The following is a 25,697-nucleotide window of genomic DNA, read 5'->3' on the forward strand; positions in this document are numbered from 1 at the left end:
ATGCAGATGACACCACCCTTATGGCAGAAAGTGAAGAGGAACTAAAGAGCCCCTTGATGAAAGTGAAAGAGGAGAGTGAAAAAGTTGGCTTAAAGCTCAACATTTAGAAAAGTAACATCGTGGCATCTGGTCCCATCACTTCATGGGAAGTAGATGGGAAAACAGTGGAAACGGTGTCAGACTTTATTTTTTGGGGCTCCAAAATCACTGCAGATGGTGACTGCAGCCATGAAATTAAAAGATGCTTACTCCTTGGAAGGAAAGTTGTGGCCAACCTAGATAGCATATTCAGAAGCAGAGACATTACTTTGCCAACAAAGGTCCGTCTAGTCAAGGCTATGGTTTTCCAGTGGTCATGTATGGATGCGAGAGTTGGACTGTGAAGAAAGCTGAGCACCGAAGAATTGATGCTTTTGAACTGTGGTGTTGGAGAAGACTCTTGAGAGTCCCTTGGACTGCAAGGAGATCCAAACAGTCCATCCTAAAGGAGATTAGTCCTGGGTATTCATTGGAAGGACTGATGCTGAAGCTGAAACTCCAATACTTGGCCACCTCATGCGAAGAGTTGACTCTTTGGGAAAGACCCTGATGCTGGGAGGGATTGGGGGCAGGAGGAGAAGGGGATGACAGAGGATGAGATGGCTGGATGGCATCACCAACTCAATGCACGTGAGTTTGGGTAAACTCCGGGAGTTGGTGATGGACAGGGAGGCCTGGTGTACTGCAATTCATGGGGTTGCAAAGAGTCAGACACAACTGAGCGACTGAACTGAACTGAACTGGGAGTGGTAGAGGTTGATTGTGTGTGTAAAGAGTAAGTCAGGGGGGTGCTGAGTAAAATCCATTTATTCACATCAACATTTATCCAGTATAATTTGAAATTGTTGTTGTTCACTTGCTGAGTCCCATGGACTGCAGCACACCAGGTTTCCCTATCCTTCTCTATCTCCCAGAGTTTGCTCAAACTCATGTCCATTAATTCATTGATGCCATCCAACCAGCTTATCTTCTGTCACCCCTTTCTCCTCCTGCCCTCAATCTTTCCCAGTATTAGGGTCCTTTCTGGTGAGTCAGCTCTTCACATTAGGTGGCCAAATTATCAGGTGGAAAAAAAAAAAAAAACTCATCAGGAAAAATTTTAAATTTTAAAGGTGTAATTTTTCTAATGTGAAAGCCAGTAATTGGAGAAACATATTTGCATGGGTATAAAAATTCAGTGTAACTCTTTACACTGTCCTCAACTTTTTTGTTGATTGATTTCACCTACTAAGATTTTTGCTATCCCATTTAGAAGTAGAACTAGTCACTTGCCATCAACTAAGTATAATGAGATTTAAACACTGGCTACAATGAGATAATCCCTTAATTTGAATATACCATATTCAGCAATTTCTAGAAATACCTGAAATACGAGAATATACCTATTATTTAAAATATCTTGAGTATCATCATATATTCATGGTTTTTCAAATAATTATCATTTTCTTACTTAATTTTTAGATGGTCATACCTTGTTTAGGGAGGCTCCTTTCAGCTGACCCCATTGCATCCCTGAAGGTGCATTTTACTGTCTGGCAGCAACTCACTTTTCTTGTCCTATTTCTATTTTCCCTGGCTCAGGACAAACTCAAGTCCTTGGCTGCGTGGGCGCAGGAGGGCCTAGAGGAGCTATTCCACATTCAAGGTCAGAAGGGGCAGTGGTGAGGAGATACCCTTCATCCAAGGTAAGGAGCAGCAGCTGCGCTTTGCTGGAACAGCCGTGAAGAGATACCCCACGTCCAAGGTAAGAGAAATCCAAGTAAGACAGTAGGTGTTGCAAGAGGGCATCAGAGGGCAAACACACTGAAACCATACTCACAGAAAACTAGTCAATCTGATCACATGGACCACAGCCTTGTCTAACTCAATGAAACTAAGCCATGCCCTGTGGGGCCACCCAAGACGGGCGGGTCATGGTGGAGAGTTCTGACAGAATGTGGTCCACTGGAGAAGGGAATGGCAAACCACTTCAGTATTCTTGCCTTGAGAACCCCATGAACAGTATGAAAAGGCAAATTGATAGGATACTGAAAGAGGAACTCCCCGGGTCAGTAGGTGCCCAATATGCTACTGGAGATCAGTGGAGAAATAACTCCAGAAAGAATGAAGGGATGGAGCCAAAGCAAAAACAATACCCAGCTGTGGATGTGACTGGTGATAGAAGCAAGGTCTGATGTTGTAAAGAGCAATATTGCAAAGAACCTGGAATGTCAGGTCCATGAATCAAGGCAAATTGGAAGTGGTCAAACAAGAGATGGCAAGAATGAATGTCAACATTATAGGAATCAGCTAACTGAAATGGACTGGAATAGGTGAATTTAACTCAGATGACCATCATATCTACTACTGCAGTCAGGAATCCCTCAGAAGAAATGGAGTAGCCATCATGGTCAACAAAAGAGTCCGAAATGCAGTACTTGGATGCAATCTCAAAAACGACAGAATGATCTCTGTTCGTGTCCAAGGCAAACCATTCAATATCACAGTAATCCAAGTCTATGCCCCAACCAGTAACGCTGAAGAAGCTGAAGTTGAACGGTTCTATGAAGACCTACAAGACCTTTTAGAACTAACACCCAAAAAAGATGTCCTTTTCATTATAGGGGACTGGAATGCAAAATAACTGGAGTAACAAGCAAATTTGGCCTTGGAATACAGAATGATACAGGGCAAAGACTAATAGAGTTTTGCCAATAAAATGAACTTGTCATAGCAAACACCCTCTTCCAACAACACAAGAGTAGACTCTACACATGGACATCACCAGATGGTCAACACCGAAATCAGATTGATTATATTCTTTGCAGCCAAAGATGGAGAAGCTCTATTCAGTCAACAAAAAGAAGACCAGGAGCTGACTGTGGCTCAGATCACAAACTCCTCCTTGCCAAATTCAGACTTAAATTGAAGAAAGTAGGGAAAACCACTACAGCATTCAGGTATGACCTAAATCAAATCCCTCATGATTATACAGTGGAAGTGAGAAATAGATTTAAGGGACTAGATCTGATAGACAGAGTGCCTGATGAACTATGGACTGAGGTTCATGACATTGTACAGGAGACAGGGATCAAGATCATCCCCATGGAAAAGAAATGCAAAAAAAGCAAATGGCTGTCTGGGGAGGCCTTACAAATAGCTGTGAAAAGAAGTGAAGGGAAAAACAAAGGAGAAAAGGAAAGATATAAGCATCTGAATGCAGAGTTCCAAAGAATAGCAAGAAGAGATAAGAAAGCCTTCTTCAGCGATCAATGCAAAGAAATAGAGGAAAACAACAGAATGGGAAAGACTAGAGATCTCTTCAAGAAAATCAGAGATACCAAAGGAACATTTCATGCAAAGATGGGCTCAATAAAGGACAGAAATGGTATGGACCTAACAGAAGCAGAAGATATTAAGAAAAGGTGGCAAGAATACACAGAAGAACTGTACAAAAAAGATCTTCACGACCCAGATAATCACCATGGTGTGATCACTGACCTAGAGCCAGACATCCTGGAATGTGAAGTCAAGTGGGCCTTAGGAAGCATCACTACGAACAAAGCTAGTGGGGGTGATGGAATTCCAGTTGAGCTATTTCAAATCCTGAAAGATGATGCTGTGAAAGTGCTGCACTCAATATGCCAGCAAATTTGGAAAACTCAGCAGTGGCCACAGGACTGGAAACGGTCAGTTTTCATTCCAATCCCAGAGAATGCGAATGTCAAAGAATGCTCAAACTACCACACAATTGCACTCATCTCACATGCTAGCAAAGTAATGCTCAAAATTCTCCAAGCCAGGCTTCAGCAATACGTGAATTTGAACTTCCTGATGTTCAAGCTGGTTTTAGAAAAGGCAGAGGAACCAGAGACCAAATTGCCAACATGTGCTGGATCATGGAAAAAGCAAGAGAGTTCCAGGAAAACATCTATTTCTGCTTAATTGACTATGCCAAAGCCTTTGACTGTGTGGATCACAAAAAAACTGTGGAAAATTCTGAAAGAGATGGGAATACCAGACCACGTGACTTGCCTCTTGAGAAATTTGTATGCAGGTCAGGAAGCAATAGTTAGAACTGGACATGGAAAAACAGACTGGTTCCAAATAGGAAAAGGAATACATCAAGGCTGTATATTGTCACCCTGCTATTTTAACTTATATGCAGAATACATCATGAGAAATGCTGGACTGGAAGAAACACAAGCTGGAATCAAGATTGCCGGGAGAAATGTCAATAACCTCAGATATGCAGATGACACCACCCTTATGGCAGAAAATGGAGAGGAACTAAAAAGCCTCTTGATGAAAGTGAAAGAGGAGAGTGAAAAAGTTGGCTTAAAGCTCAACATTCAGAAAACGAAGATCATGGCATGTGGTCCCATCACTTAATGGGAAATAGATGGGGAAACAGTGGAAACAGTGTCAGACTTTATTTTTCTGGGCTCCGAAATCACTGCAGATGGTAACTGCAGCCATGAAATTAAAAGGCGCTTAATCCTTGGAAGGAAATTTATGACCAACCTAGATAGCATATTCAAAAGCTGAGATATTACTTTGCCAACAAAGGTCCGTCTAGTCAAGGCTATGGTTTTTCCAGTGGTCAGGTATGGATGTGAGAGTCGGACTGTGAAGAAAGCTGAGTGCCGAAGAGTTGATGCTTTTGAACTGTGGTATTGGAGAAGACTCTTGCGAGTCCCTTGAACTGCAGGGAGATCCAACCAGTCCATTCTGAAGGAGGTCAGCCCTGGGATTTCTTTGGAAGGAATGATGCTGAAGCTGAAACTCCAGTACTTCGGCCACCTCATGCGAAGAGTTGACTCATTGGAAAAGACTCTGATTTTGGGAGGGATTGGGGGCAGGAGGAGAAGGGGACGACAGAGGATGAGATGGCTGGATGGCATCACTGACTCGATGGACGTGAGTCTCAGTGAACTCTGGGAGTTAGTGATGGACAGGGAGGCCTGGCGTGCTGCGATTCATGGGTTCGCAAAGAGGTGGACACGACTGAGCGACTGAACTGATCTGAAGAATTTGTTTTATATTAGGTAAAATAAGGTTATCATTGGGGCATTGTGGATGAATAAAAGATTGTAGTGTTAAGTAACACTACTTAGTGGGATACCTTAGTATGAGAATTGGAAAATATTATTTATAAAGTATTTTTGTATGCTGTTAAATTAATTTCTTACAGATAGTGTTTATCTGAATGAAATGTTTTCAACTTCTCCTTTTCTTTTCTGACCTTCCTTACTCTCTATTATAGCACCTTATCAACTTTATTATATGAAATATGTGTGTATATTATAATACTATATAGTTACTTCATGTGGGATATATACCTACTTAGGTCATAGAATCAACATCAGAGATTCAATTGCCCTTTTCCACTTTTTTGTGTTGTGAGCATATTTCATTGTTCACCATTGTACCATCCCTTGTTGACATTTCATTAGCTCTGTAGGAAAGTCATATAGTGTATGTTTCAATTTGCCATATTTTAAATGTCCATTGTAAAATAACACATGCATTCTGATTAACTTCTTAGCATGTGATTATAGTTTTAGAGGTTTGAGGGTATGCAGTGCTCAGTTCTCATTAAGCCTTTTAGCTTGTCATTATTATTCATCTGTAGTGGTGTCATTTGCCATGAAATATTTTTCTTAAACTGACTTTCCAATATGATATGTTGATTAACTGCAACATGTTATTTTTTGACTGCTGAAAATTAATTTTCTGAATGAATATTCACTGATACAAAGAAATATATATAAAGAATTTTCACTAAACTATGCTGAAATCACACAGTTCTCTGGATGTATAGCCCAGTATATTTGTCATAGAGGATATACTGAGGTGAATAAAATAACATGCTTATCCAAGAGTCTCCAATTATTTCAATTGCCTTAGTCCACTCCTCTTTTTTTCTCCTCTAATTAACACATCGAAACATAAAATGCTGATAATGAAGAAACACAATACAATTAAAGCACTGATTAGTCCAATTCCCAGAAAGTTAGAACAGCAAGGTGTGCAAAAATATGATTGCTATAATATTGATATTATTCAAACAGAAAAAAAAAATGAGCATGTCCTTTCATCATTTAAAAATATGAAATGTAAGGGAAACATTTTATATTGTAGTCTGAGACCATATATTCAAGGTTATTATAGTCTGTTACCTCTAATTATTTCTGTGTATATTCTGACCATGTTAAACTTTCTTAGCTCTTCATGTTAGCATCCATCGACTGGAAAGCAACTGCCAAACAAAACTGATCACGGTGATTATGCATATGAAAATAAAATTTACATATGCATATGTAAATGCATATGTATATGAACATAAAATTTCATATGTGTTTGAAAATGAAATTTAAAAGAAAATAAATTAGTTTTATAGAACACAAACATAGTTTTTGCTGGTTTGCCTAATTTTTATGTTTTCTAACACAGAAATAATATAATTGTATTTTCAACTAATTTTAAATTATATTTTTCAAGGTTTATGAAGATTAGACATCTGAAGGATGGCATTCAGTCATCTTAATTTAAAGATTAATTTTACATACAGCATGGCCAGTTTTTCCATTTTTTGTATTCATTATAAATATAACTGTAATTTTTGTTAGAAAAAGAGCTTAAGAGCAAATATTTATGATAACTCTACAAATGTCAACTTAAAAAATCTGATGTTAATGAAAGATAGGTAGAGGTAATTTTAAAAGATATGAGATATTATATTAAAATAATAGAAACTATTGGAAAAATTAAGGGGAAAATAAACATTTTCTATAAAAATTTCAAAGAGAATATTCTGAGATAAAACTCAGAAAATGCACATTTGGAAGTAAAGAACATATTAAAATACTAATAATCATCATGATATCTATTTAACAGTTACTAAATGTCAGAAGCTGGAATCGAGATTGCCAGGAGAAATATCAATAACTTCAGATATGCAGATGACACCACCCTTATGGCAGAAAGTGAAGAGAAACTAAAAAGCCTCTTGATGAAAGTGAAAGTGGAGAGTGAAAAAGTTGGCTTAAAGCTCAACATTCAGAAAACAAAGATCATGGCATCTGGTCCCATCACTTCATGGGAAGTAGATGGGGAAGCAGTGCAAGCAATGTCACACTTTACTTTTTGAGCTCCAAAATCACTGCAGATGGTGATTGCAGCCGTGAAATTAAAAGGCGCTTACTCCTTGGAAGGAAAGTTATGACCAACCTAGATAGCATATTCAAAAGCAGAGACATTAGTTTGCCAACAAATGTCCATCTAGTCAAGCTATGGTTTTTCCTGTGGTCATGTATGGATGTGAGAGTTGGACTGTGAAGAAAGCTGAGTGCCGAAGAATTGATGCTTTTGAACTGTGGTGTTGGAGAAGACTCTTGAGAGTCCCTTGGACTGCAAGGAGATCCAACCAGTCCATCCTAGAGGAGACCAGTCCTGGGTGTTCATTGGAAGGAATGATGCTGAGGCTGAAACTCCAATACTTTGGCCACCTGATGTGAAGAGTTGACTCATTGGAAAAGACTCTGATGCTGGGAGGGATTGGGGGAGGAGGAGAAGGGGACAACAGAGGATGAGACGGCTGGATGGCATCATCGACTCAATGCACATGAGTTTGGGTAAACTCTGGAAGTTGGTGATGGACAGGGAGGCCTGGTGTGCTGCGATTCATGGGGTTGCAAAGAGTCAGACATGACTGAGCGACTGAACTGAACTTAAATGTCAGAAACTTCTCTCTCCTTTATATTTTCTCTTTTACTCTTCAAATAACCATATGATATTTTTTTTTTTGTTGAGTGTACTCTTTTTCCTATGATGGCAGATGAAATGACTGAGTATTAGAAAGGTTGATTAGTATCCTGGAATCTATATGAGTGTTGCATTCAGTTGCTCAGTCATGTCTGACTCTGTAGCCTGATGGATCGTGTAGCCCACCAGGCTCCTCTGTAAAAGGGATTCTCCAGGCAAGAATACTGGAGTGAGTTGCCACTTCCTACTCCAGGGAATCTTCCTTACCCAGGGATGAAACCCACATCTCTTGCCTATCCTGCATCGACAGGCAGATTCTTTACCATTAGCAGCACCTGAGAAGCCTGGGAATCTATGACAAAATCTATAACAGAACTGGAATTTAAAATCATGTTTGTTTAGGTTGAAAAATGAGTAGGGAGACTTCCCTGATGGTTCAGTGGCTACAACTCTATGCTCCCAATGCAGGGGACCCAGATTTGGTCCTTGGTCAGGAAACTGGATCTTGTATGCCACAGCCAAGACCTGGCACAGCCGAAGTAAATAAATGAATGAGTGAGTAGGGATGGAAGAGTCAACCAAAATGGCAACATAGAAGGCTCTAAAACTTTAATGAACTCCCAAGAGTGCACTTGGAAGATACAGCTGTACTTGGAACAATTTCCTCAGGGAAATCCAGAAACTAGATGACCAACTACTACACATGGGACAAATAAAAACATGCACAATAATGAAATGGTATGAAAGGCTGAGATCACTCTCACCTTAAACCCCACCCTAGAACATTCACCTACAGTAGAAAGGAAATCCCCAGTTTCCATCTTCTCCCTGAAGAACAAAGCATTTGGACCACAATATCAAATCTCCAACTTGTAGACTCCCACCCAAGTGATATGCCCCCCAAACGTATAGCTCCGAAAGCCACCAGCTACATGAAGATGCAATTCCTAACAGCCTAAAAACACTCACCTTGGCTATCTCCCATAAGCTCAGCATAGAGGGAGCAGGCAAAAATGCCCATCTCCCATTCTTTCCTTGAAAGTGGCCAAACTGCATACATGTCAATTTTCATGACTTACTTTTTATGCAGTATCTTATAACTTTTCTGGCATGCTTTCCTCATACAAATTTTAGTAGGAAAATCCACTAAGATTACAAGGGAGCAAAGTATACTATTCATGAAATGTGATCCTTCACCTAACATCTTTGTTTGGCCCAAATATCAGTGTTCTTAGTCAAGCCATATCTTTTTTTTAAATTTTATTTATTATTTAATTGGAGGCTAATTACTTTACAATATTGTGGTGGTTTTTGCCATACATTGACTTGAATCATAATGGGTGCACATGTGTCCCCGCATCCTGAACCCCTCACCCACCTCCCTCCCCACCTCATCCCTCTGGGTTGTCCCAGAGCACCGGATCTGAGTGTCCTGCTTCATGCATTGAACTTGCACTGGTCATCTATTTTACATATGGTAATATACATGTTTCAATGCTTATTGTATCATGCATACTCTGAATTCTTCCTGAATCCCAACAACTAGGGCTCTTGCATTTTCCTAGATTGCTTTATTGACTGTGCTTCCCTAGTATCTCAGCTGGTAAGAAATCCACCTGCAATGCAGGGTACTCAGGTTGGATTCCTGGGTTGGGAAGATTCCTAGAGAAGGAATAGTATACCCACTCCAGTATTCTTTGGCTTCTCTGGTGGCTCAGATGGTGAAGAATGTGCCTGCAATGTGGGAGACCTGGGTTTGATCCCTGGGTTGAAAAGATACCCTTGTGGAGGGCATGGCAACCCACTCTAGTATTCTTGCTTGGAGAATCCCCATGGACAGAGGAGCCTGGTGGGCTACATGAGGTTGCAAAGAGCTTGCTTTATTGATTAATAAACATTAACTGTATATATTAATTTATATGTTAAGTTAAATATTAGGGACTCCCCTGGTGGCTCAGATGGTAAAGCATCTGCCTACAATGCGGAAGACCAGGGTTCAATCCCTGGGTTGGGAAGATCTGTTGTAGAAGGAAATGGCAATCCACTCCAGTATTCTTGCCTGGAAAATCCCATGGACAGAGGAGCCTGGTAGACTAGAGTCCATGGGGTCACAAAGAGTCGGACATGACTGAATGACTTCACTTTCACTTTTCTTTCAAGTTAAATATTGTTTATACATGGGTTTTGAGTGAAGTAGCTCAGTCATGTCCGACTCTTTGCGACCCCGTGGACTGTAGCCTAGCAGGCTCCTTCCTCCATGGGATTCTCCAGGCAAGAATACTGGAGTGGGTTGCCATTTCCTTCTCCAGGGGATCTTCCCAACCCAGGGATCAAACCGGGGTCTCCCGCATTGCAGGCAGACGCTTTAACCTCTGAGCCACCAGGGAAGCCCAATACATGGGTTTTAATACTAGACAAAATATTAATCTAAAGCTTTGATAATAACAAAAGAATACAATTTTTCTCCAGCCACTTAGAAATATGATTGAGGAAAAATGCAAAAGATAAAGGAAGAATCATGACTTGTAACTTTTGACAAAAGGACCGACTTGTACATTAATCTTGGATAAGGGGGATGGATATCTAGGACTTCGCCATTCAGACCTGTAGTTTTGAACCAGATTCTGTAATTTGGAGGCCACTACTTACTTTCCAGGTGTTTCATTTCCAGCCTTCTCTGCACATGAATTTTGCACGTCACTGTTGATGATATAATTTTGTGTTTGTTTACTTCCTTCTTGGAATGTTTTATATGGTATATTTTCCTGATTATCTTCAACTTTATTCAAGTCAGACATCACCTATGGTCCCAAGATTTAGTAAAATCTCTCTTTGTTTATGCATGTACAGTTTATCAGTACCAATCAGCATCTTATTTTATTGTTAATTTGACTTTAATTTGACTCTCTTGCCAGAACGAAATCCTTGAAAGTATATGGCCTATTAAAATCACATCTGTAATTTTTCTGCCTTGTTCAGAGCCAAATAAACCTCCCATAATGTGAAATTAGTAAATCACAATTTTAGAGATACTTGTCAAGCAAATATATAGTAGTTATTATATTCAAGCCATCCTTGTAGATGTGATATTCTTAGTTTTAATCTATAAGGAATCTTGAAGGAAGTTACAACACAGTCTCTGTCTTAAAGGACTTTATGACATAGGGAGAAAAGATTAGTTAAATAACTGTAAGAAATGTATAGTAGATATTATGTCCAGGATCTACTGGAATAGTTATGAAAATTCAGAAATTAAAGAAAACAAAGAAGTCATTTTCACCTAAAGTGATAATAGGCTTCATAAAGAAGATGCCAGTTTCTAAATATGAGCCAGCCTATAAAACATGTGCAGAATTTGAAGGTGAAACTTGGGATAATGTGTGTATAAAAGCAAAATAGGGATTGACACAGGCAAATGTATTGAGGTGTAAATGTATAAGGGTAGTGCCACAGTGTGACTGACAGTTTTGCTAAAGATTGGTCTACAAAAAGGGGAGGTAGATCAGTTAATGTCACAACAGAGAATTGAAAGTCTTTATTTTAAAGGCAATAGATTTTGGAAGTGGAAGTGATGAGACTAAAGAGGTGTTATAAAACAAGTAATGCTCAGGAGCTGTTGAAGGAAAAGGAGGCAGGCTGCTAGAATAATTTAGTTGCAAAGTGTGAACAAATAAATTCTTTACAAGACAAGCAGCAGTGGAAATGTAACCATAAGGATAAGCACACAGTTATCAGTTCCTTCTTAGAAGTGGTAATTCACAGTAGACCTATAGAAATTCTCAGTTTGAACTGGGTTGAACTAAAATAAGAACAGTTTATCACCCTTCTGAAGGAAGCATATTTCCAAATCAGATGTTATATTTATTTTAAAACATTTTATTGACTTTCTTATTTCCAGAACTATTTAAAGTTCACAGGACAATTGAGGGGAAAGCACGGAAATTTACCAAGTAATCCCAGCCCCTACACATTCACAGTTTCCCCAGTTATCAACCTCCCTCACCAGAGTGGAACATTGGTTACAAAGGGTAACCCTACATGGACTATCATAATCACCCAAAGTCCATAGTTTACATTATGTTTCGCTCTTATTGTTGTACCTTCTCTGAGTTTTAACAAATGTAATATGACATCAATATAGTATCATACTGAGTATTTTTACTGCTCTAAAAATCCTCTTTGCTCTGTCTGTTGATCCCTTACCCCAGGGAACCATAGATCTCTTTCTGGACTATTGTCATAGTTTTGCCTTTCCTAAAATATATAAATAGAGTCAAACAGTATGTAGCCTTTCAGACAGCCTCCTTTCACTTAGTAATATGCGTTTAAAATCCCCCCATGTCTTTTCGTGCCTTGATAGCTCATTTTATTTTCAGCACTGAATACTTTTGCAGTATCTGAATAAATAAATAAATACTTTTTGCAGTATTTAGCCATTTATTTACTGGAGGCCATCTTAGTTGCTTCCAAGTTTTTGTGATTATCAATGAATTACTCGAATCACTATAAACATCATTGTACAGGTTTTTATGTAGACAAGTTTTCAACTACTTTGTGTAAATACTGTGTGTGAATACACAAGAGTTTGATTGCTAGATCCTATGTTAAGTGTGTGTAGATTTGCAAGAAATTGCCAAACTGCCTTCCAGAGTGACTGTATTATTTTGAATTTCCACAGCAATGAGTGAGAGATCCTGCTGCTCCACAAGCAGCGCTGGGGTGTTGTCAGTGTTCTGGAGTTTGGCCATCCTAATAGGTAGATAATGGTATTTCACTGATGTTTTATTTTGAAATGCCTTGATGATACACATATCATTTTTTCATATGTTTAACTGCCACCCATAGATCTTCTTTAGTGAGGTGTCTGTTAAGGTCTTTGGCCCCACCTCCTTTTTTTTTTTTTTAATTGGGTTGTTTCCTTGTTGTTTGTTGAACTTTAAGAGTCTTTTATATGTTTCTGATAACTGCCCTTATCAGATGTGTCTTTGTAATTTTACTTTTTTCCACTCTATAGCTTATTTATTCTCTTTCCTTGGTTTTACATAGGGCAGAGTTTTTAATTTTAATGAAGTACAATTTATCAATTATTTCTATTGTGGATTATACTTTTGATGCTGTATCTAAAAAGTCATTGCCATACCCACGTTTATCTAGGTTTATTATCTCATAGAAGTTATATTTTTTGCGATTTTCATCTATGATCCATTTTAATTAATCTTTGTGAAAGGTGTAAGATCTGTGTCCAGATTTATTTTTCTTTGCAGGCTGATGTCCAATGAAGTAGCAAGTATGTTCTTATCTAGGCTGAATATATAGCAGTTTTTGCTGTTACATAATCTCAACTAGTTTGCTCAAGGAGAATGTCTATTATAATGTCAAAATTTCAGTCTTCACCAATAAAGATTCATAGAAGATCAAGCATCCCCCCATCTCCCAATATACAGAGGGCTCTATTTATATCAAAGTCCATATACCTGAACTCAAAATGGATGTTGTTTTTGAAGAGTGAGAAGGCTTTAAAATTTCATTTTTACATGTGGATAATCATATCACAATGGCAATCCTGCAGTCTTTTATAGCTTTAGTTTTTACTGATCATTCAGGGGTGTTTATACTAAATATAAAAACTAAAAGCCCTTTGTTAATAAATAGACATAGGACAACTTTATGTTACAGCTGTGTGCTATAGTTAGCTATAAAATCCTTTTTTAACTGAAGTTTTTATAAGATAATTGCAGTTTTTTTTTAAGGAATTTTAAGAAATAGTGAAGCTATCATGGGTTTCTTAACTTAGTTTCCCCCCATGGTGATATCTTGAAAAACTATAGTACATTATCACAACCTAATTTTTTTTAAATTTTATTTATTTATTATTTTTTGTTTTAATTGGAGGCTAATTACTTTACAATATTGTGGTGGTTTTTTGCCATACATTGACATGAATCTGCCATCCTGAACCCCCCTCCCACCTCCCTCCCATCCCATCCCTCAGGGTCATCCCAGTGCATGAGCCCTGAGCACCCTGTCTCATGCATCGAACTTGGACTGACGATCTATTTCACATATGATAATAACATGTTTCAATGGTATTCTCTCGAATCATCCCACCCTCGCCTTCTCCCACAGAATCCAACAGTCTGTTCTTTACATCTGTGTCTCTTTTGCTGTCTTGCATATAGGGTCATCGTTACCATCTTTCTAAATTCCATGTATATGCTTTAATATACTGTATTGGTGTTTTTCTTTCTGACTTACTTCACTCTGTATAATAGGCACGAGTTCCATCCACCTCATTAAAACCGATTGATGGGGAACACATGTATACCTGTGGCGGATTCATTTTGATATTTGGCAAAACTAATACAATTATGTAAAGTTTAAAAATAAAATAAAATTGGAAGAATAAAAAAAAAAAAAAACAAATGCATCTTTTGAATAGCTGAGTGATATTCCATAGTGTATATGTACCACAGCTTTCCTATCCATTCGTCTGCTAGTGGACATCTAAGTTGCTTCCATGTCCTGGCTATTGTAAACAGTGCTGCAATGAACATTGGGGTACACATGTCTCTTTCAATTCTGGTTTCCTCGGCGTGTATGCCCAGCAGTGGGATTGCTAGGTCATATGGCAGTTCTGTTTCCAGTTTTTAAAGGAATCTCCTCACTGTTCTCCATGGTTGCTGTATGAGTTTGCATTCCCACCAACAGTGTAAGATGGTTTCTTTTTCTCCGCACCCTCTCCAGCGTTTATTGTTTATAGACTTTTTGAAAGCAGCCATTCTGATCCGTGTGAGACAGTACCTCATTGTGGTTTTGATTTGCATTTCTCTGATAATGAGTGATGTCACAACCTAAATATTAACATGAAGCAATTGACCAATATTCAGGTTTCCTGATTTTAATAATACTTACAGTTATGTGTGTTCTATATAATTTTATAAAGTGTATGGGCTTCCCTGGTGGCTCAGACAGTAGAGAATTCACCTGCAATATGCAATTGCAGGTTCAATCCCTGGGTTGGGAAGATCCCCTGGAGAAGGGAATGGCATCCCACTCTAGTATTCTTGCCTGGAGAATCCCATGGACAGAGGAGCCTGGCAGGCTATATATAGGCCATGGGGTTACAAAGAGTTGAACATGACTGAGCTACTAAACACAGCACAGAATAGCACAGCATAGGTTTATTTATCTTCCCCCCTAGTCAATCACTACTAGGATCTTTGATGTTGTCCTTCTATAAAGATACTTACTGCTCTCCCATCAGGCCCTCCTCCTCCCCCACCTAGAGTTTTACCCTCCACCAACCATTAATCTGTTATCCATTTCTAAAATTTTGTCTTTTCAAAAATGAAATTACTGGAAGCATAGATGAACATTTTAAAGATGGCTGTTTTCATCTAGTTTAATTCCCTTGAGATTCATCCAAATTGTTATTTGAACCAGAAGTTCATTTTTGTATGGATATGTCATAGTTTGTTTAAATATTATCCCTTGAAAAACCTGGGTTGTTTCCTGTTTTTCCCCTTTTACAAATAAATCTACTGTAAACAGTCATGTCTGCATCTTTGTATGAACATAAGTCTTTGTTTTTCTGAAATAAATGCCTAAGAATGCAATTGCTAGGTCATATTGTACTTATGTGTTGAAATTTTAAGAAACAGCCAAATTATTTTTCAGATTGGCTGTGCTGTTTTACATTCCCAACATCAATGTATAAGTAATCTAGCTGCTTCACATCTTTACTCACATGTGTAATTTATATGTATAATATCTTAAATATGTAGAGGTTTATTTCAGCTAAATAACCAGAAGATAACCCAATTTATAATTTGCATAAATATTTTTATATATGATTTATGAAAGAAGTTACATGGATGGCAAATAAGCACACAAAATGATCAGCCTTCTTAGCTATTAGGAAAATACACATTTAAACAGCAAAGAGATACTACTACACACCCACTAGGAATAACTTAAAAGAAATTTTCTTGTGTTACTAGAGGTCTGGTTGGAGAAGGCAATGGCACCCCACTCCAGTACTCTTGCCTGGAAAATCCCATGGACAGAGGAGCCTGGTAGGCTGAAGTCCATGGGGTCGCTAAGAGTCGGACACGACTGAACAACTTCACTTTCACTTTCCACTTTCATGCATTGGAGAAGGAAATGGCAACCCACTCCAGTGTTCTTGCCTGGAGAATTCGAGGGACAGGGGAGCCTGGTGGGCTGCTGTCCACTGGGTCTCACAGAGTCGGACACGACTGAAGCAACTTAGCAGCAGTAGCAGCAGGGGTTTGGTATAACTGAAACTCTGATACCTGGCTGATGGAACATAAATTCATACCTATTTTAGCAAATAGGTTGATAGTTTGTTAAAAATACAAATATAAATATACACTACCTAGTTATTCCACTCCTAGACATTAACCCAAGAGAAAAATGATACATCCATACAAAGATATGCATGTAAATCTTCATTGAAGCTTTTGGTAATAGTCACAAAACTTAAAATGATCCAAATATCCAATGATAAGTAAATAGAGAAAGTATGGTGTCTGCATACAAGCTAACTGATACATATCACAACATGGATAGATCTCCATCTTGTGTTGAATGCAAGAAGTTAAAGTATATAATGTATGATTCTATGCATATTAAATTCTATAAAAGTGAGCTTAATCCCTAATTAACAGAAAACAGTTTATGTGTCACATGGGAAACTGGGAGTAGGAAGCGGTGGATGTAAGAAATTAAAAGTGAGTGAAAGTTGCTCAGTCGTGTCAGACTCTTTGCAACCCCATGGACTATACAATCCATGGAATTCTTCAGGTCAGAATACTGGAGTGGGTATCCTTTCCTTTCTCCAGGGGATGTTCCCAACCCAGGGATCAAACCCAGGTCTTCCTCATTGCAAATGGATTCTTTACCAGCTGAGCCACAAGGGAAGGCCAAGAATATTGGAGTGAGTAGCCTATCCCTTTACCAGTGGATCTTCCTGACCCAGGAATCGAACTGGGTCTCCTGCATTGCAGGCAGATTCTTTATCAACTGAGCTATCAGGGAAGCCCAAGAATTGTGATAGAACTTTGCCTGTGATGTGTGTGTTAGTTTTCTTGATTGTGCTGATGACAACATTGATATATACATAGGCCATCAAATTGTGACTTAAATTATCCAGTTTACAGTACTTTAATTAGACCTCTAGTGGTGAGACAATAAAAAACCTAAAATGGAAGATGTAAAATATTTCTCATGGTATTTGGTCTATGGATATGTAACTAAAATCTGTTATTTCTTTCTAATTCTCCTATACCTGTCTCACCAACACTTCTAATACCTACCAGAAATCCTGCTTCTGTCTTGAGGCTCTGAACTCACTGTTGTTTAGAATTTATTTGTTGTTAAAATCGAGTAATATAATTCATGAAAATATTATGTTCAAAGAAGTGAATATTCCTACCCCTAATCAAGGATTTAGCAAGTATTATCTTTGCTCAAGAAAATGTTATTCAAAAAGTTTGAACATTAACTAAATATTTATCCTTTATTTGTATAATGTCATATATCACAGTAATAGATTTGCATATGTTGAACTATCCTTATATCCCAGGGATTAAATCTTACTTGGTAATGGAGTATAAGCATTTAAATATACAGTGTGATTTGGTTTGGTCATTTTGCTGAGAATTTTTATATGTATATTCATCTGAGTTATTGGCCTGTATTTTTTATATATCTTTATATATCTGTATTCTATTATATAACTTTGTCTGACTTTGATACCAGGGTAATATGTTAGTTGCTCAGTTGCATCCAAATCTTTGTGAACCCATGGACTGTAGTCTACCAGGTTCCTCTGTCCATGGAATTTTCCAGACAAGAATACTGGAGTGGGTTGCCTTTCCCTTCTCCAGGGGATCTTCCCAATCCAGGGATCAAACTCATTCTCCTGCATTGCAGGTAGAGTCTTTACCATCTCAGCCAATAAGGAAGCCCCAAATGCTAGCCTATAAAAATGAGTTTGGGGATGTTTTATGTTCTTCAAAAATTTTTGAAAGAGTTGATAAAGATTTATGTTAGTCATTCTTTAAATCCTTGGTGGAATTCACTAAGCTACCTGGTTCTGGATTTTCATTTGTTAGTGGAGGAGTTTTGAGTTCAGTAAATTTGCAAAATACAAATCAATATATAAAAGTCATTGTATACACTAACAACAAATTATCAAAAAGCAATTAATAAAGAATTCCATTTATTATAGCATAAAAAGAATAAAATGCTTTGGTATAAACAAAACCAAGAAAGGCAAAGACCTGTACACTGAAAATGTCAAAATACTGCTGAAAGAAATTAAAGAGGACAAAAATAAATGCAAAAAGAAAACCCTATGTTCAGGAATTAAGAATCTATATTGTTAAAAATCTATTCTACAGAAAATGATATTATGATTCAAGAAAAATTCTATCAAAATCCCAATGAAATCCTTTATAGAAATAGTTAAAAAATACTAAGTTTCATATAAAACCACATGAATTTTGAAAGCAATCTTGAGAAAGAAGAACAAAGAAGGAAGCATCACATCTCTGATTTCATATGTATTACAAAATGATAATAATGAAACCAGCATGGAACTGGCATAAAGACATACATCTAGACCAATGAAACAAAATAGAGAGCCCAGAAATAATCCCACACATGTCAGGTCAACTGTTCTTGAATAAGGAATTCAAGAATGCACAAAGGAGAAAGGAGAGTCTCTTAAATAAATGGTGTTGAAAAAATTGGAAGTCCACATGCAAAAGAATGAAATCAGACCTCTGTTTTAAACCATGAACAGACAGTAACTTAAAATGGATTAAAGATGTAAACATGAGACCTGAAACTGTAGAGTTCTAGAGGAAGAGTTCCTGAAGAGCTATGGATGGAGGTTCATGACATTATACAGGAGGCAGTGATAAAGACCATTTCCAAGGAAAGAAATGCAAAAAGGTTGTCTGAGGAGGCCTTACAAATAGCTGAGGAAAAAAGAGAAGCAAAAGGCAAAGGAGGAAAGGAAAGATGTAACCATAAAAATGCAGAGTTCCAAAGAATAGCAAGGAGAGATAAGAAAGCCTTCCTCAGTGATCAGTGCAAAGAAACAGAGGCAAACAACAGATGGGAAAGACTAGAGATCTCTTCAAGAAAATTAGAGATACCAAGGGAACATTTCATGCAAAGATGGGCTCGATAAAGGACAGAAATGGTATGGTCCTAACAGAAGCAGAAGATATTAAGAAGAGGTGGCAAGAATACACAGAAGAACAGTACAAAAAAAGATCTTCATGACCAAGATAATCATGATGGTGTGATCACTCACCTAGAGCCAGACATCCTGGAATGTGAAGTCAAGTGGGCCTTAGGAAGCATCACTACGAACAAAGCTAGGGGAGGTGATGGAATTCCAGTTGAGCTATTTCAAATCCTGAAAGATGATGCTGTGAAAGTGCTGCACTCAATATGCCAGCAAATTTGGAAGATTCAGCAGTGGCCAGAGGACTGGAAAATGTCAACTTTCATTCCATTCCCAAAGAAAGGCAATGCCAAAGAATGTTCAAACTACCACACAATTGCACTCATCTCACACACTAGTAAAGTAATGCTAAAAATTCTCCAAGCCAGGCTTCAACAATACATGAACCACGAAATTCCATATGTTCAAGCTGGATTTAGAAAAGGCAGAGTAACCAGAGATCAAATTGCCAACATGTGTTGGATCATTGAAAAAGCAAGAAAGTTCCAGAAAAATATCTACTTCTGGTTTATTTACTGTGCCAAAGCCTTTGGCTGTGTGGATCACAACAAACTGTGGAAAATTCTGACAGAGATGGGCATACCAGACCACCTTACCTGCCTCCTGAGAAACCTATATGCAGGTCAGGAAGCAACAGTTAGAACTGGACATGGAACAACAGACTTGTTGCAATAAGGGAAAGGAGTATGTCAAGGCTGTCTGTCGTTACCCTGCTTATTTGATTTATATGCAGATTACATCATGCAAATTGCTGGGCTGGATGAAGCACAAGCTGGAATCAAGATTGTTGAGAGAAATATCAATAACCTAAGATATGCAGATGACAGCACCCTTATGGCAGAAAGTGAAGAAGTCAAGAGCCTCTTGATGAAAATGAAAAAAGAGAGTGAAAAATTTGGCTTAAAGCTCAACATTCAGAAAACTAAAATCATGGCACTGGTCCCATCACTTCATGCCAAATAGATGGGGAAACAATGGAAACAGTGAGACTTTATATTTTGGGGCTGCAAAATCACTGCATATAGTGACTGCAGCCATGAAATTAAAAGATACTTGCTCCTTGAAAGAAAAGCTATGACCAACCTAGACAGCTTATTACAAAGCAGAGACATTACTTTGCCAATAAAGGTCCATCTAGTCAAAGCTATGGTATTTCCAGCAGTTATGTATCAATATGAGAATTGGACCATAAAGAAAGCTGAACACTGAACAATCGATGCTTTTGAACTGTGATGATGGAGAAGACTCTTGAGAGTCCCTTGGACTGCAAGGAGATCCAACTGATCCATCCTCAAGGAAATCAGTCCTGAATATTCACTGATGCTGAAGCTGAAACTCCAATACTTTGGCCACCTGATGTGAAGAACTACTCATTGGAAAAGACCCTGATGTGGTGAAAGATTGAAGGCAGGAGAATGTTATGACAGAGGATGAGATGGTTGGATGGCATCACCTACACTATGACGTAAGTTTGAACAAGCTTTGGGAGTTGATGATGGACAGGGAAGCCTGGCATGCTGCAGTTCATGGGGTCGCAAAGAGTCACACAGGGCTGAGCGACTGAACTGAACTGAGAGGAAGACATAGAAGAAGCTTCATTTTATTTGTTTGCAGCGATTTATTTGACATGCTACCAAAACCACAAGCAACAAAAGCAAAATAAATTGGCACGACACCAAACTAGTCTGTGCATAGCAAGGGAAATTATTGACAAAGTTAAAAGACCACCTATAGAATGGGTGAAATATTTCAGACAAGAGGTATATTTCCCAAATTTGTAAGAGACTGCCACAACTCCAAACAAAAACTCAAATAACCTGATTTTAAAGTGCTAAAATACTTGAACAAGTGTTTCTACAAAGAAGACATACAAGAGGCCAACAGTGTAGGAAAATATTCCCCACATAATCATCAGAAAAATACAGATCAAAACCACAATGAGATACCCCTCATTTCACTTTAGGACGGTTATTAGGAGAAAAAAGATATTAAGAATTGTTGGTGAGTCTGTGAAAAAAATGGAACCTTTTCACAGTGTTGGTAAGAAAGTAAAATGATGCAGCTGTTATGGGAATAGTATGATGTTCTATCAAAAATTAAAAGCAGAACTATCATATGATTCAGCCATTGCACTTTGGGACTTTATATGTCCAAAAGAATTTATGTCAGGATCTGAAAGAGATATCAGCACTCAGAAATTCATTGCAGGAATTTTACACAATAGCTAAGATATGGAAACAACCTGAATGTCCATAAATGGGTGGATGGATAAAGAAAATGCCCATACATAAAGTGGAATATTATTCAGCCTTAGCAAAGACAGTACAACATGGTGAAATATGGCTTAACCTGGACAACTTTATGCTAAGTAAAATAAGTTTATCACAGAAAGGCATATGTGCATGATCCAATTAAAAAGTATCTAAAACAATCAAATTTATAGAAACAAGTGAAGTGAAGTGAGGGCAAAGTCGCTCATCGCATCTGACTCTTTGTGACCCCATGGACTGTCCATAGAATTCTCTAGGCCAGAATACTGGAGTGGGTAGCCTTTCCCTTCTCCAGGGGATCTTCCCAACCCAGGGATCAAACCCAGGTATCCCACATTGCAGGCGGATTTTTTTTACCAGCTGAGCCACAAGAGAAGCCAAGAAGAATGGTAATTTATAGGGGCTGTGGGGAAAGAGAAATGGGAGTTGCTTTTCAATGAGTATGTAATTTCAGTTATGAGGTTCCCTGGTGTCTCAGTGGTAAAGAATCCTCTTGAGTCAATCCTTGATATGCAGGTTCACTGCCTGTGGGAAATCGTAAACCAATGTAGTATTTTTGCCTGGGAAATCCCATGGACTGAGGAGCCTGTTGTACTATAATCCATGAAGTCACAAAAGAATTGGACACAATTTAGGGACTAAACAACACTAACAATTTCAGTTATACAAAATGAAAAAATTCTAGCCATCTGCTACAGTGTGCCTATAGTAAATACTATAAAATGTATATAAATATTTGTTTATAGATTTCATGTTAAGTATTCTTACCATGTTGTCACTTCAGTCGTGTCTGACCATGACATCCTACAGACTGCAGCCTGCCAGGCTCCTCTGTCCATGGGGATTCTCTGGACAAGAGTCCTGGAGTGGGTTTCCATGCCCTCCTTTAGGAGACCTTCCAACCCAGGGATTGAACCTATGTTTCTTATGTCTCCCATATTGGCAGGCAGATTCTTTACGACTAGTGCCACCTGGGAAGCCCAAGAATTCTTACAAAATACACACACACACACACACACATATACACAAAATAATCTAAAGAACATGTAGTCATGATTCTAAAGTTTTTGTTAGGAGTATGAAAAATTTACATCTTCATTTAAAGAATATTACATTTCTACATTTGATTTTGGAAGAAATATGCAATATAAGTATGTTTTCCTTTAGCAAGTTAGTATGCTCTTTAAGGAATTTAACTAAAAGATGAAGGAACTAAATTTGAAATTATGGTTTTCTCTGTAATAATAATCAAAAATTTGGTGACACATACATCAAGATGGTCATTGAATGCTGCTATTCTTCTTAACAGTAAACTTTTGAGTAACAAAATACTAGTTATGGTAATAATTAACTCATACAAATTTTAGTTTGAGAAGTACAGTAAAAATTGGTGATTACTAGAATTTATGAAGTAAGGAATTAGAATCTGACTAATTATTTGCTACACACTAATTGGCAAGAGAGGAACTAGAGATTATTCAAAGAGATCAGTAGTAATTAATGGACTGAAAAATAGCATATATGGGGGAAGTTGAAGAATGTAAAACTGTTTTAAATAAAAATAGCATACATAGGGGAAAGCTGAAGAATGCAAACTGTTTTAAATGAAGCAGAAACTAGAAAATTACTAAATAGCCATCCATAAGACTAAAACTTCAGTGATGGTTAGAAAATTAAGTCTCCATTAAGAAAGTCTTTTTTTTTTTTTTTTTTTCCACTTCAGGTTTTTAAGAGAAAAAGTTTTCCTTAAATGAACTTTGAAATATTGAGTAAGCTTATTAAAGTGGGAAGTTATAGCAATGCTTTCTTTTGAGAATTATAAAGAACTGAATACATTCTAATTTATTCTGAAAGCTGTTTATAGATACCAAGGGAGGGAATGAGTGACATTATCAGTGATCTTTCCATTCTTCAGGTTCTGTGATGTTCAGTTTATTCAATCATGCTGAAGTTGGAAAGTTCATTTCTGTATTATCAACTGGGGAAATAACTGCATTAACTGATAGATTTTTCTCCCTTCAAATTGTTTTTTTCCCAAGTGATTCTCCAGTTTTATCTGATATTACTGTCTGAGCCATTACAACAATCTTGCAGATATAAGGTCAATTGACTACATTATGTTTTGACTCTAAAGTGTTTGAGAACATTATTTTTAAGAAAAATATCAGAGTGTACATTTTGATCTGCTTCTCTAAATTATCTTATTAATGTACATTTTAGCATAACAATTTGAAAATAATTTTGATGATGAGATTTTATCATCAAATATCATTTGATGCATAACATTTGACTATTAAATAATATTTATGGATATATCATATTTTAAACCAGTTCTTATATAGGGTATTCAAACTTTTTAACATAAACACTTTTGCAACATATTTTTTTGTACATTAATATTTTTTTCTACCTTGCTCAACTATTTTGAACTATGTTCTTTAGCAGAATTTTTAAGAGACATTGTTCAGTCAGAATCCTTTAACACTTTGCAGATTCTTTGGAAATATTGCAAAATGCTTTCTAGAAATTCGAGTCAATTGCCTAACAATATATTTCTCATTTATATAGGCTCTTTCAAATGTATATCCTCATACAACAATGCACAACTTTGCTAATTTGAAAAGCAAATTATTTTCTTGTTATGTTTTAGAGTGTTAGTGAAAGACAGTCTGTTGGCAATTAACTATTATTTTAATGGGATTACCATTGTGAAACACCACAGTTTCAAAACAAACCAATAAAGTATTTGTACACATATATGTTAGTATAAGATGCCACCTGGAAATCACCAAATGAATTTCTGAGATTTATGAGAAAGACTTCTTCAACACTGTTATCTTAGGTATATATCAAGAGTCATCATATAATGTAATGGCATGAAGAAATGTGACAGCTGTCATAATCATATTAAAAAGATAAGCACTTCAATGTAAAAGGAATTAAAGACCTAACTAACACAGCAAAGCAAAAATCTTTCATTTGGTATGTAAAAGAAAGGAGCATCCATTGAAGACTGCCATCCTTCCACACTCTTTAGACATATGAGAACTTCTCTTGATGTTCACAGGGTTTCTTTTATATTCCATTTAAAACCTTCAATTTGTACTAGAAATCCTTCTTTCTTAGCTTCCTTTACATTTAAAGAAATTTTTGCAAAACAAAACTTTTTCCCCCAATTTCTGATATGAAAATCTAGAAGTGTGTTAGCACTCAATTCAAGGGGCAGAAACACAGTTTGAACTAGATCAAGCAAAAATGAGTGATATGTTGAAATAAATTGCCAAACTACAGAAAAGTTAAGGATGAAGATGGGTTTAGTGATAATTAAACCTTTGACAGTTACACAATCAAAATCATCTTCATCATTTTTCTCTGTCCCACCTTGGTAATTTCCTACCAAAAAGATAAGGGTGAAAAAGGGGTAGAAACCATTCAGTTGATTCTTGTGTTTACACACTTTTTCAATGAGGTAAGTAAAATTTTTTTGTCCAGTCCCTGCTTGGAAAACATGGTTAATATTATTTAATATTATTTTTTGTAAGAGAAATAATAGTTTCAATCTGATTCTAGAAAATTTGAATAGTAGTTGACTGACAGAGGCATAAAGCAATTGATCATGTCAACAAATATCTTAATTTGAATTGAGAACTCTCTACTATGAATCACATCCAAATAAATTCTGCAATTTCTGTAGTATAGGAAGAAAACACAGTTGATTCTCTAGTGCTGTCACTGGTCTTCTGGTGTTCACCAAAGTGTTGCTTATTACCAAATCTAATGTTCACATGCATTTTTCATTAATACTTTGGTCCAGTATTAAAGTTGTACTCTTCCTTGATTTAATAGGTCATATTATGAATATCTGATGTTATTGATATTTCTCCCGGCAATCTTGATTCCAGCTTGTGCTTCTTCCAGCCCAGCGTTTCTCATGATGTACTCTGCATATAAGTTAAATAAGCAGGGTGACAATATACAGCCTTGACGTACTCCTTTTCTTATTTGGAACCAGTCTGTTGTTCCATGTCCAGTTCTAACTGTTGCTTCCTGACCTGCATATAGGTTTCTCAAGAGGCAGATCAGGTGGTCTGGTATTCCCATCTCTTTCAGAATTTTCCACAGTTTACTGTGATCCACACAGTCAAAGGCTTTGGCATAGTCAATAAAGCAGAAATAGATGTTTTTCTGGAACTCTCTTGCTTTTTCGATGATCCAGTGGATGTTGGCAATTTGATGTCTGGTTTCTCTGCCTTTTCTAAAACCAGCTTGAACATCTGGAAGTTCACGGTTCACGTATTGCTGAAGGCTGGCTTGGAGAATTTTGAGCATTACTTTACTAGCGTATAAGAAGAGTGCAG

General features: G+C 37.3%; 1 long non-coding RNA gene across 8 annotated transcripts in view; it reads left to right on the plus strand.

Moving 5' to 3' along the window:
* LOC147366672 (uncharacterized) overlaps positions 1–25,697 on the plus strand; it is a 384,117-nt gene that overhangs the window by 354,244 nt on the left and 4,176 nt on the right. For 7 of the 8 annotated variants that reach the window (XR_015168927.1, XR_015168922.1, XR_015168923.1 and 4 more), the window contains one exon: positions 1,621–1,783. This is a non-coding gene — a long non-coding RNA (uncharacterized LOC147366672). Of the gene's footprint in view, positions 1–1,620; positions 1,784–12,463; positions 12,542–25,697 lie in introns of all 8 variants that reach the window. The other variant, XR_015168928.1, reaches the window with a different exon arrangement.

This window comes from Bos grunniens, chromosome 8, assembly GCF_055505025.1.
Source record: "Bos grunniens cultivar Pamir isolate PY7600 chromosome 8, Bosgru_T2T1.0, whole genome shotgun sequence".
Taxonomy (NCBI): Eukaryota; Metazoa; Chordata; class Mammalia; order Artiodactyla; family Bovidae; genus Bos; species Bos grunniens.